The sequence below is a fragment of the Bacillus rossius genome, chromosome 2, assembly GCF_032445375.1.
Source record: "Bacillus rossius redtenbacheri isolate Brsri chromosome 2, Brsri_v3, whole genome shotgun sequence".
NCBI lineage: Eukaryota > Metazoa > Arthropoda > Insecta > Phasmatodea > Bacillidae > Bacillus > Bacillus rossius.
Genome location: NC_086331.1, coordinates 937,597 through 950,772, shown reverse-complemented (window position 1 = coordinate 950,772; position 13,176 = coordinate 937,597).

Below are 13,176 nucleotides of genomic sequence, written 5' to 3'. Positions count from 1 at the left end.
TTTAAGACAAAGGCTGCATACGAACAGTTAATTCAAACCTGTATATAACGTGATTTCATGATTACAGTACAAGCTTGCCTTGAAGTTCAAAAAAACATTAAATAAGGAATGGTTTAGAATAAAATGCATTTTATAAAAAAAATAAACCAGAATCATATTATGATTTTTTTAAAGTCATGTGCAAAATCACGAAATGTTAGAAGCAAAATCATATAGGATATTACACACTGAAGGAAGACTCTCAAAGATCCGTCACATCCGTCCACCATTCGTCTGTCCGTCGACAAGACGACTGATTCACAATGATCCGTCAAATCTGTCCACCATTCGTCTGTCCGTCAACAAGACGACTGATTCACAATGATCCGCACGTCAGTCCACCATCCGTCTGTCCGTCAGCAAGCCGACTGATTCACAATGATCCGTCCACCATCCGTCTGTCCGTCAGCAAGCCGACTGATTCACAATGATCCATCCACCATCTGTCTGTCCGTCAACAAGGCGACTGATTCGCAATGATCAGCACGTCCGTCCACCATCCGTCTGTCCGTCAACAAGACGACTGATTCACAATGATCCGTCACATCCGTCCACCAATTCGTCTGTCCGTCAAAAAGCCGACTGATTCACAATGATCCGCACGTCCGTCCACCATCCACCTGTCCGTTAACAAGCTGACTGATTCACAATGATCCGTCACATCCGTCCACCAATTCGTCTGTCCGTCAGCAAGCCGGTTGATTTACAATGATCGTCCACCATCCGTCTGTCCGTCAACAAGACGACTGATTCACAAGGATCCGCACGTCCGTCCACCATCCGTCTGTCCGTCAGCAAGCCTACTGATTCACAATTATCCCTCTACAATCCGTCTGTCCGTCAACAAGATGACTGATTCAAATGATCTGGCACATCCGTCCACCATCCGTCTGTCCGTCAACAAGACGACTGATTCACAATGATCCGTCCACCATCCGTCTGTCCGTCAGCAAGCCGACTGATTCACAATGATCCATCCACCATCTGTCTGTCCGTCAACAAGGCGACTGATTCGCAATGATCCGCACGTCCGTTCACCATCCGTCTGTCCGTCAACAAGACGACTGATTCACAATGATCCGTCACATCCGTCCACCAATTCGTCTGTCCGTCAAAAAGCCGACTGATTCACAATGATCCGCACGTCCATCCACCATCCGCCTGTCCGTTAACAAGCTGACTGATTCACAATGATCCGTCACATCCGTCCACCAATTCGTCTGTCCGTCAGCAAGCCGGTTGATTTACAATGATCGTCCACCATCCGTCTGTCCGTCAGCAAGCCTACTGATTCACAATTATCACTCTACAATCCGTCTGTCCGTCAACAAGATGACTGATTCAAATGATCTGGCACATCCGTCCACCATCCGTCTGTCCGTCAACAAGACGACTGATTCACAATGATCCATCATATCCGTCCACCTTCCGTCTGTCCGTCAGCAAGCCGTCTGATTCTCAATGATCCGCATATCCGTCCACCATCCGTCTGTCCGTTAACAATGTGACTGATTCACAATGATCCGCACGTCCGTCCACCATCCGTCTGCCCGTCAACAAGACGACTGATTCACACTGATCCGTCCACCATCCGTCTTCTCGTCAACAAGACTACTGATTCTCAATGAGCCACACGTCTGTCCACCATCCGTCTGTCCGTGAACAAGACGACTGATTCACAACGATCCGCATGTCCGTCCACCATCCGTCTGTCCGTCAACAAGACTACTGATTCACAATGATCCGTCATATCCGTCCACCATTCGTCCGCCCGTCAACAAGACGACTGATTCACAATGATTCTCACGTCCGTCCACCATCCGTCTGTCCGTCAGCAAGCCGAGTGATTCACAATGATCCGTCCACCATCCGTCTGTCCGTCAACAAGACGACTGATTCACAACGATCCGCACTTCCGTCCAACATCCGTCTGCCTGTCAGCTAGCCGACTGATTCTTAATGATCCGCACATCTGTCCCCATCCGTCTGCCCGTTAACAGGACGACTGATTCACAATGATTCGTCACATCCGTCCACCATCCGTCTGCCCGTCAACAAGACGACTGATTCACAACGATCCGCACGTCCGTCCAACATCCGTCTGCCCGTCAACAAGACGACTGATTCACAATGATCCGTCACCATCTGTCTGTCCGTTAACAAGACGACTGATTCACAATGATCCGTCATATCCGTCCACCATCCGTCTGCACGTCATAAAGACATCTGATTCACACTGATCCGTTCACCATCTGTCTGCCCGTCAACAGGACGACTGATTATCAATGAGCCGCACGTCTGTCCACTATCCGTCTGTCCGTCAACAAGACGACTGATTCACAATGATCCGTCATATCCGTCCACCATCCGTCTGTCCGTCAACACGACGACTGATTCACAATGATCCGTCACCATCTGTCTGTCCGTCAACAAGACGACTGATTCACAATGATCCGTCATATCCGTCCACCATCCGTCTGCACGTCATAAAGACGTCTGATTCACACTGATCCGTTCACCATCTGTCTGCCCGTCAACAGGACGACTGATTATCAATGAGCCGCACGTCTGTCCACTATCCGTCTGTCCGTCAACAAGACGACTGATTTACAATGATCCGTACGTCCGTCCACCATCCGTCTGTCCGTCAGCAAGCCGACTGATTCACAATGATCCGTCCACCATCTTTCTGTCCGTCAACAAGACGGCTGATTCACAACGATCCGCACGTCCGTCCAACATCCGTCTGCCCGTCAACAAGACGGCTGATTCACAACGATCCGTCACATCCGTTATAATAGCTTTCCACCTGGATGCTGAAAACTGCTTTTAAAGCATAAATTTATAAGAAAATTTCTCATTTAAAGGTTATAACATGTACCTTTTCTAAGCACGTATAAATCATTTATCTAATTTATTTTTCTCCCTTTTTGATTAGTATACGTGTATTTATGAGTCACCATACGTTACTGATAAACGTTTGTATATAGGTCAATTTTTGTTACAAATACAGAGCTTTGAAATGTATTAAACGTATGCTAAAACACATTTTGGAAGCAAATAAACAAAAATTAAAAAGAAATCTACTTTTAAAAAATTCAATGCTTTGCAGAAATTTTTAAGGTTATATTTCATCCGTCCATCCGTCGAAAGGTAAAGATTTGTAAGGTTTTGACAGACGGATGGGTGGAAGTTTCTGGGCCATATGATTGGCTGCACGTCACGTGTTTGACGGACGCACGGATGTCGGACAGATGCGACGCGACAGAGCATTGTGAGTCCAACTTTATTTTCAGTTGTGTTCTTGAAAGGAAACTGATATCCAGCTGTTGTGATCAGAAGTTTACTTTCGACTTTCGTTTACACGAACCGGTAAACTGATTGAATCGTAGTTGCTGAAATCGTTCCCGGAAAGGAAAGACGGCATTAGTTGTTTTTCTGGGGGGGGGGGGGGGGGGGGGATATTCTGGAGAAATGCCAGAAGAAGCACTCTCCGCGCTCATGTAGCCAATCAAGGTCACAGCACTCGGCACAGAGTCGGAGCCGAACATGTTCCTGGAGGTTCGTCGACTGAAGGCATTCCAGCTCATTGTTCAGTGTGTAGACTTTTTAATTCATCTGGTTAAGGAACAAAATCATGTAGCATATATTTAGCGTACTAAGCTGTCTGTGCTATAATTTTAACGTGCTTCAGTAATTTAATAATTGTGTTTTATTACATATTTAGGAAATTTATTTCTATAAATTTAGCTTCTAGAACTGGAAAACTTTGAGATATACGACATAAAAATTAATTTAAAAAAAATTCTCAGAAATAAATTCGAACTATGTAATCTAGTATTGCACTGAATATAAATATGTTAAGCATGTACAATGAGAAAAATTGTATGTTTCCACAACAAAAATACTGTTAATGTGGGGCAACAATAAACTAGGTTGTAAATATCATATTATAACTGTTGCTGAAACTATGCAAGTGTTTAATCTTTGTTTTTAAATGTTCACTGAACTGGCAGCGAAGATTTGTTTGCGTTCAATTGTAAACCTGTTGCACTAATGTCCTTTTGTCCTTACTATGATCATTTTTGTTAGCTGATGTCATCGAAGCAAATATTTGGCGGGAACGAGGCGACTTTATAAGTAGTCAGATGTATACTTGACAAGTAAGTGAGTAGCTAGTCGAAACGGAAGATTGAGTAGATGTTCAGGTGACTGCCAAGATTATGGAAGAACGTCTTACATTAAGAACAGAGCACGTAAAGTTCGCTTTATACCACACAAAGATATATTTAGAAATTTTTAACCATTATTAAATATTTATATAGAATTGTGTTTTTGAAATACTGGACTCTGTTGTGTATAAAAGCTTCACTTAAGCAGCTGTAAGTTTCGATACATCACACTGTAAAATCAATGCTGTGTCGAAACAAATACTACCAAAGTAAATAAAAATAGATATTTACGAACAAGATATTAATACTTAGAATATTTTGCCTCCGACCATTCTAAAACATTCCGGACGTCCCTGAACACAATAGTGGATTTCCTTGCAGTGTAGAGCAAACAAGTACATGGCATTCATTGTCGAGGAGTGCTCGCTACAGGTAACGGAATGCTGCTCCATGCAGTAATGCAGGCAAGGAAAGGCGACCCCACGCAGTGACGCAAGTAACTACACGCCGCCCCGTGCAGCCACGCAGCAACGCAGCTGTGTTACTCCACTTGGCTCCCTTCTCCCGGCAAACCGGATCCTGCTGGCCGACCCGGTGACCCAGATCCTCTTCCCCGATGGAAGCAGTTGTTGTTCCCGCACGGCGTCACGCCTGGAGAAAGTGCCGCCCGAGGAATCCTGCTCCGCTCCCGTTCTCAGCCGCCAGTTTACAATTAACAAGCCTATCATTTCAGTTTATTCCAACAATTCCCATTGGCTGTTTCTTTTCATTTTAAAACGATACTTCTCTTGCATTTGTTGTTCGGCCAGACATATTTTCAACAGATATTCAGTTGGTTGAATATCACGGGTGTAAAAATGCGCACATGTCTTCGTAATTATCATCACTTGCACGACGTTTTAAACCCATGATATTACACTAAGTGAATGTCAAATACATTTGTGACAGAAAAACAAATGCAAGGGAAATATTGAGTTAGATTTTTAGATGTACCTAGTCCATTATAATTGTAATGAGGAAACAAAAGTTTTAAAAATATATTATGTGTGATACCGAGCCTTAATATACCAGTTTGGGAAACTTCTGTAGTGTATCTCCGCATATCAGAAAACAGAAATACTATCATTTTGATTGATTTAACAGTCTTTTAATTTTTGTAACCAATGCGTTGATTTCAGGAAATTATTTAGAAAAAATATATATACCTATCCAGGGGTGTTGGGAGGCTGATAGTTATTTTCTGATTTCAGCTTGTGCTATCAAAAGACGGTTTGATTATGATAAAAACTGGTTTCTTAATCATAATAATAATTTTTGTAGCCAACATGGTGATTTTGGAAATTTTCGGTTGTAAATCTCTGTATTTTGGATACAAGACGACATTAGACTTCAATTATAAGCCTGGCGCTCGAAAGTACCCGTGTTACATTGCCGGTAAGCACATCCCGATTTCGTTTACTTTTCCCCCTTGTTTTTCTCGTCGTGTAAGAGTTTGCGCTACCTTTCTGCGACGGACACCACTCAGCGCTCAGGCCCCAGTCGCCGGCTGTCTCGCCGCACAGGGCCCGCTCCTGACTTTGACACTTTCCAAGCTTATTGTTACATGTTTGAAGTTTTTGTTTTGTAAAATGGTGTGATTAATATTGTTTTGATTTTTTTTAAATTAAGTACACCAACCGAGTTGTGTCAAAACTTGAGCCACGCATTCGGAAGACTCGGCACAGATCCCAGTGCAGCCAACCTGCGCTAGTTTCCCGTTTCTTCCCGAGACCATTCCTGGCAAATGCCGGATGGCTACAGGCTCTGCACAATATGTCATTGTCTCCGTTGTATGTGCCCGTTTCCAAGACATTTCTTTTTCTCGGTTGAAAAAATATATTTCTTTCAAAATGACCTTGATATGAAAACAAAATGCTACAAATAAAATTATTAAAAAATTATTCAAATCAACACGGATCCAATTGGCATGCCAAGGAATAAATGCGTGGCATTCTACAGCTCACAAAAACATTTATTTGTGTCTGAAGACCATCTTTGCGACAAACAGGGAATGTAAGAGAGTTATCGTCATAAATGCGTAGTTCACTGAAAACAACAGAAATGACCAGAAATTAAAAAAAAAAATAACAAGGAGTGTGACTCCGAGCCTTAATGTTTAAGTACACCTCGTTTAAAAACGTTGACGGGAAGCATTGTAAGCATATCAACGATAGATATTGTGAACTCATGAATAAAAATTTGATTTCATTGGACTTGAGTTCTTTTTTGATTGCACTTTATGAAAATACTTAAGGGTACAACATGCATATTTTGGTTTATGTATGTCATATGTACTGTCTTGGTGTAGTGGTACAGGTCTAACTCCTAACAGGCAAACATAATTTTCACTACTGGTCCTAAAGGAAATATTTTCTAGGCACAAATTGTACTGAATTTGTGAGTAGTTTCATTTCCTTGGCTATAGTTTTTATTAAATTAAACTTAGTTGTATACTTTTTATTATTAACAATACGTATTTTGTAAACAATTGTGTGGTTAAGTGTAACGCAACATAATATAAGTAATAAAATAAATGAATATTGAAATAATTTTTACCAGGTGTGGTTTATCAAGATTGATAAAGCATTTAGAGTTTTACTTGTGTCATGATTTTTTAAATTTTTTTATATCTTTAAACATTATTTAGAAATATATTTATTCTAAATTTAAAATCATGTTATTTTATAAAACTTTATCAAGAATACAACATTTAGTTTTCATTGAGGTGAAATGTTACAATGACTGGCGTATTTATGTTACAGCCAAGTTTACTCATTACACCTCACTCAATCTACATCCATTTAAAATACACCGGTCAGATGTTAGCTGGGCTGAACCTTTCAGCGGGAGAGGCAGAACACAAAATTCATTTTGAACTCAACTGTTTTTTGATATAGTAGTACTGAGAGTTAAAAACTGTTTTGACGTAAACACAGAGGATGCCGTCGTTTGCTATCCTTTTCCCTTAAGAGGAGGCATATTTTCCGAATAATTAAGGACAATGTATGCAGAAAAGTTTGTAGGTCTAGCGCGTGGGTTTCTAAGTTGAAGAGCTGTGGGCTGACCAAGATCTTGAATCAGGTCATCAAACCCGGACTCCCGGGATGACCTTGGCATTTTACCTTGATCTTTCAGCGTCATTTTAAGCTTTTGGCGTCGGCCTTGTGTCAGACATCCAGTTCTGAGGCCGTTAGTTCGATTTCGCAAGCCCCACTAAGACCCCCGAGTCCAGGCGGTAGGTAAAACTATCCGCTAAAGCCTGGAGTAGCAAATCGTGGAGCATTAGTAGTGTATAATAGGAGCTCCGGGCACAGGGTTGCAGGGTGCGGTGCTTGGTGCTGACCGTCATCTCTGATTGTGGTGTCATGGCGGCCATCTTGGACTCAAAAATGACTCAAAATTTCTAAAAAGTCCCTATTTCGAGGGAAAAATTCCCGTTTTGAGGGAAAATTTCCCGTTTTATTCCACCAAAATTCAAAAATTCGGTATTCGAAAAACCTCAAAAGACTTTTGCCTTTAGAAAGAACACAAATTCCATAATGAGGCTTAAATTCCCCAACGACAAGCCGCCCTAAGCCTTTGTCGGCCATCTTGGATGACTTTGACCTTGACCATAAAATTCAAATTCTTCAATTTTTGACCTAGAAGTTCAAAAAATATTCCCAAAAATATAAAAAAAATTGCTTACTTCTAACTTAATCGATTCCCGGCGACAGCAAACATGTAATTTATTAATATATTAAAAAATTCTTAGTACAATTTTTACCTAACCACTGCAATTATCGTTACGGCCGCCATCTCTAAACTCCGTAAATTATTATCAGATTTTAATAGGGAAAAATTTAATATTTACAAAAAAAAAATTATTGAAATTTTAATAAAAATTTATTTTAAAAACGCACTTATGTCCTTGGTCTGAACCCGGTGAGGGCAAAAATAAAAAAAATGACCAAATCCTTCCTCCACGGAAGCCGCCGACACACACTGACCTCCCACCACTTTTGCCAAGGTGTGTGTGTATATATACACATACATATATATATATATCGCCAGCTAGTATGACGTAATGTCCACATATTGTTTTCTTCTGCTGGAGGCCACCAACTTGTTCTCGTCTGCTAGAGTGCGCTACCGTCATGTTAGTTTACTTATGGCCACTAGAGTGCAGTATTCATTTATTTTTACTGAGGCACCCGCCATGTTATAATTTGGGTGCCATCTTCGAATTGTGTAATTATTTAGATAAAAATTCGGGAAAAATTCCAAAATTCATTTTAAAAAAATCACTCATTAATTTACTGATAAATTCTATCGACTCCAGTCCTTGGTTCGATCCTTGATCAATGCAAAATATTAAATTTAATTAAATATCACATCAATATAACATAAAAGTGCCAGGTTCGAAAAAAATACCTTTTTTACAAATAAAATTTATTACGAATCCTATACTACTACAGGAACACTTGCTAAAGTTAACAATCTAATAAACATTTAGTTCTACATTGGCTTGGACTAATTCTCAGCTCCAATCGGTTTACTGAAGACAAGAGACCAACCAGATCCTTTACTGACATAGTCTTCTTCTTCTTCTTGACAGAGTTTCAGGACACTGTATTTAACAGCTTGCTTCACATCGTCAGAACTGCAAATTACAGCAGCCGATGTCTTGAAAGCACACTTCTTCTTTTTGTTCTCAAACAAATACGGCTTACCATATACACAGTCCAGCCACAAGTTATATTTTAAAAGACCGTTTGTTACTACGTCATCAGTAAGCTGATTGATTATGTCCTGCCTCATATCTTCAAGAAAAGTAGGTAAAAATGTCGTTCGATAGTAGTCTTTCAATGTTCCACGAAATGCAGACTGCGCCAAGTAGAACCCATTAGCATTCACCTGTAATGTACTGAACACAGTATTGGGTTTAGTTTCATGTACAGATGTCATAGCAATAGGTTGTTGCTGATCTGCTTCTTTGCTTGTACGCTCACGAGTCACCAATCTAAACCGAGGAGTCGAACTTTCTACAGGTAGTTCAACAGTAGGCACACGGACACACGTACAATTTTTCGCATGTCGTCGCAAATTGCCAATTCGAGTAAACCAAACATGGCACTCATCGCAGCGAAACTTTGTGCGAAAAGGATTCTTCGTACATTTACTCCTCTCGTGTCTCCGTACATCATGAGCAAATGCAAACGTCATATCGTGGTAGCCGCAAGGATGTCAAGTCATTGAAGACGAACCCGAACCAGATGTTGATGTTACTGCCGTTGTACCAATTCCTGGTGTACTCTTATGCACATCAATCATTCGTTTGATAGAAACCTTTACTTTCTGCAGCGCAGCAGGGCCTTTGCATATCTTCAAGTGATGTTTCAAATTAACATTTCTTATAAATTGCTTGCAACACTTTTTACAGCCAAACATTTTACGAGAAAGATTCTTAGCACATTCTCTCTTCTCGTGTCGTCGAGCATTGCTGTTGTTTGAAAAAAATCTTGTCGCAGTAACGACATCGATGCTCGTTAGTTGTTGTCGAATCACCAACCAGTGAAGTCTCCATCGAGGGCGAAACGACGTTCATCGATCGAGGTTTCCTGTACAGCCAGCACTGAAGTCATTAAGCTGTCTTCTGCTGGTGGAACCACGACTGTTGAAGTCTTCTCTAGTGTTGTCGTCGACGTTGCCAACGGGATCTGCACCACCATCGTCGCTGACGTCAGGGTTCCCGTAGACGATGGTACAACTTTCATCGAGTTCAACGTTAAAGACGGTAAAGATGTCATCGATTTTACAAGAACAGGTAATTACGTACTTAGGCAACAGATGAGAAAAACTAGGTGATCCTTACACCGTCGCAGCCAGTAACAAACTGAAAGTCCCACTGGCTGATAACTCGCCTATATGCACCTAACCGGTCGAATGATATTCTAGATAAAACATGAACCAATTACTATAATACACAAGTCAAAACAACATTCAAAAAAGGAAGCACACTATAAAAAGGTAGCAAATTTGGAAGTAACTTCAACGAAATAAATGGACACGCAATACACGCAATTTCTTAATTTAGGCCTACTGTTTCAATTACTGCAGCGCTAGTGTTAAAATGTAAGTAAGCTGTGTACCTTTATGCATCAATAAATCATGTCAGAGAGCATGAAACGAACAAAATACATTCCATAGAGACACCCAGGCAACAAAATCGATGATTTGTTTTGGGGGTTCAATGTCCATAGGTCTACTTCGGAACAATAAACCCACAAAGATCTTATTATACCTATAGCTTATTGCACGGACATGTAATTTTTTTCTCTCGTGAAAATACAGGTCATTACACGTAGAACATTAAAGTTGTACCACCACGTGCAGTATGGTATTTTTTTATTCAATCACTTTCTTTCTTCTCGGAAGTTTTCAGGCAGAACGGTGCTTCTCTTTCAGCTGTCCAGAAGCCTGATTTAACCTGACCGGGCGAGATTGCTGCAGACTGAAGAAGGGGAGTGGCGACACACATAACTTGAGGGGGAAGGGAGAAGTGAGGAAGAAGGAAAGGCGAAACTTTTACACTCAGAGCACTCGTGCTAAAGAAATTACGGACTTCATTCGCTTAATGTACCTGTTTCAAAAGCACCACCCGAAGTTTATGAACAGAAAAACGTCATTCTGCTCAACAAGGTTCTATTCCGTGTACTACAACTCTAGCGACATCGTCTGGTTGTAGTTTGGAGAGCCATATTTCCACGTTTCATTCGACTACCGAAGGATGATCTCAGAATATTATTCACAAGTCTCTCTCGCTTGTGATTTAACTCTTCGATGATTTGACACGTCTAACTCAATTATGAACCAATGGAAAGATTTAGTATTTGATAATCTGGTTTCAGAGGAATTCCTTTGAATGAATACCGGTTCTCGAATATGAATAGGGTCGTAAACACTAACGTGGCGGTAAACATATTGCGAAATGGAAAATTTTCTTCTTATAAGCAGACACATGAATATTTTAAGGAAGGTGATCTTTCACGGGAAAATTAGACTGTTCGTTGAGTTTTGATATTCTTTATTCATGTTTGCTGTTGGTTTCTAACTGGCGCTGTTCGGTGAGAGAAGCGCAGTCCTTGATATAGCAAATAATTTGCAACTTATATTGACAAAAAATTGTGATTTATTACTAGTGACCTGCAAATTTCCCGTTATGACCGTATAGATTGCAAAGGTTTGTACACCTAAATGACCTTGCCATATTGGGTCACGAGTTACTTGACACGCCCTGAAGGACTAGCAACCAATGACAAACATCTAAAAACATCGGACCAATTCACGTGCGACCCGGAGAGAAGATGGAATGTGGCTGCAGCCAATGGACACGTGACATTCGGTACACTTCGAGTGTATACTAGCCTGGGGACACAACAAACGCGAATTTGGCAAATATATGTCACTATCTCTATGCATATTCTTTTCGCTTAATGCTAGACTAAACATTCTATAAATAACCAAGCCATTTAATGCACCCATTGGCTGCCAATACTAGGTTGATGGGATTTTCGTTCTTTGTATTGGTTTGCATATGATGAAGTCAAATAAGCCCTTTTTTGTCCAAGGGGTGTCAGAATAAATGTGATCCTATCATTAGGAGCAGTGATATTTCTCGAAGAGATTTCGAGACCAGTTGCAGTGTAGCATCGCTGGTGTTTTCCAATTGGTTGAGTTTCTTCCATATAAAATTTTCCGCTGTCGGCACAAAATCACGATGTCATTTACGGAATCAATAGCGTCCTGAATGGCCTGGCCAAATAGGCAATTAATTATCGTTGGAACCATGTATTTTTCGCGAAATAATCTGATCGCTGATAAGTGATAAGAATGCAATAAGGTATGCACGCACTAGCGATTGCTTCTTTGTGATTGGCAGCCGTCTGTAAGAGAAGCCATTGCCCTTATTGCCCCGGCCATTCAGAACGAGTTTGCTTCCGCACTGGAGGGCTGTGATTGGTGCGCTGACAGTAGACGTGTGCCTGAAATAAACCCAGCCAACCACAGGGATTTAACAAACAGTTGGTCTGGAAATATTTTCACGAAAACAACTTGGCCCTACTTATCGTGTAGACAGATACCAATTGCAAGAAGAAACTGCTAGCGCAGGCATACCATATTGCAATCTAGTAGGTGTTACAATTCTTCCGCGAAAAATCACTTTCTCTACCTATCCTTAAGGGCACGTGTTTTTCGCTAAAATATTTCCAGACCAGCTGTGTGTTTAAACACTGTAGCATAGTCTGTGTTTCATGATTGCTTGAGTTTCTCTCAGGTACGTGTTAACTGTTAGTACACGAATCGCAGCAATTTTGTGGGGAGGCAAACTCGTCGTTATTGGCCTTGTCAAAGGTGGCAATGACTTCTCTTGCAGACGGTGCAGACGGCTATCAATTACAACGAAGTAACTGTTGGCGTGGATGTACTTTTTTTCAGTCTAACGAGCGCTCAGAACAGAGGAGTCGAGACTCGAGCAAACGGAGTCCGCGAAACAGTCGTCGAATGCGTCAAGAAGTCTTACGTGAGCCTTGTATTGTAAATAGTAAAAGTGATTTTTTTTTATGTTTAGGAGATTGTTTGAATAAAACGGTTGGTAAAAATTATCAACGGGGTTGCTGATTAAGAAAATATTAACTTTACAGATGTACGGTAAAGAATCGTTAGTAAATAAAAACAAATGTGTTTGAACCCAGTTGTCTGAGTTTTACGAGAAAAAAATCCACTGTCCCCTGGATATCACAGTAAATAGTAAATTATTTCTAGATATGCATAATTGCCAACTTTATCCAAAAAATGATATTTTGTAACAACAATGCTTTGATATCAAACCAAAGCAAATACTTAGTTTACCTTAATGTCCTTGTATGGATTTTCTGGGGTTATT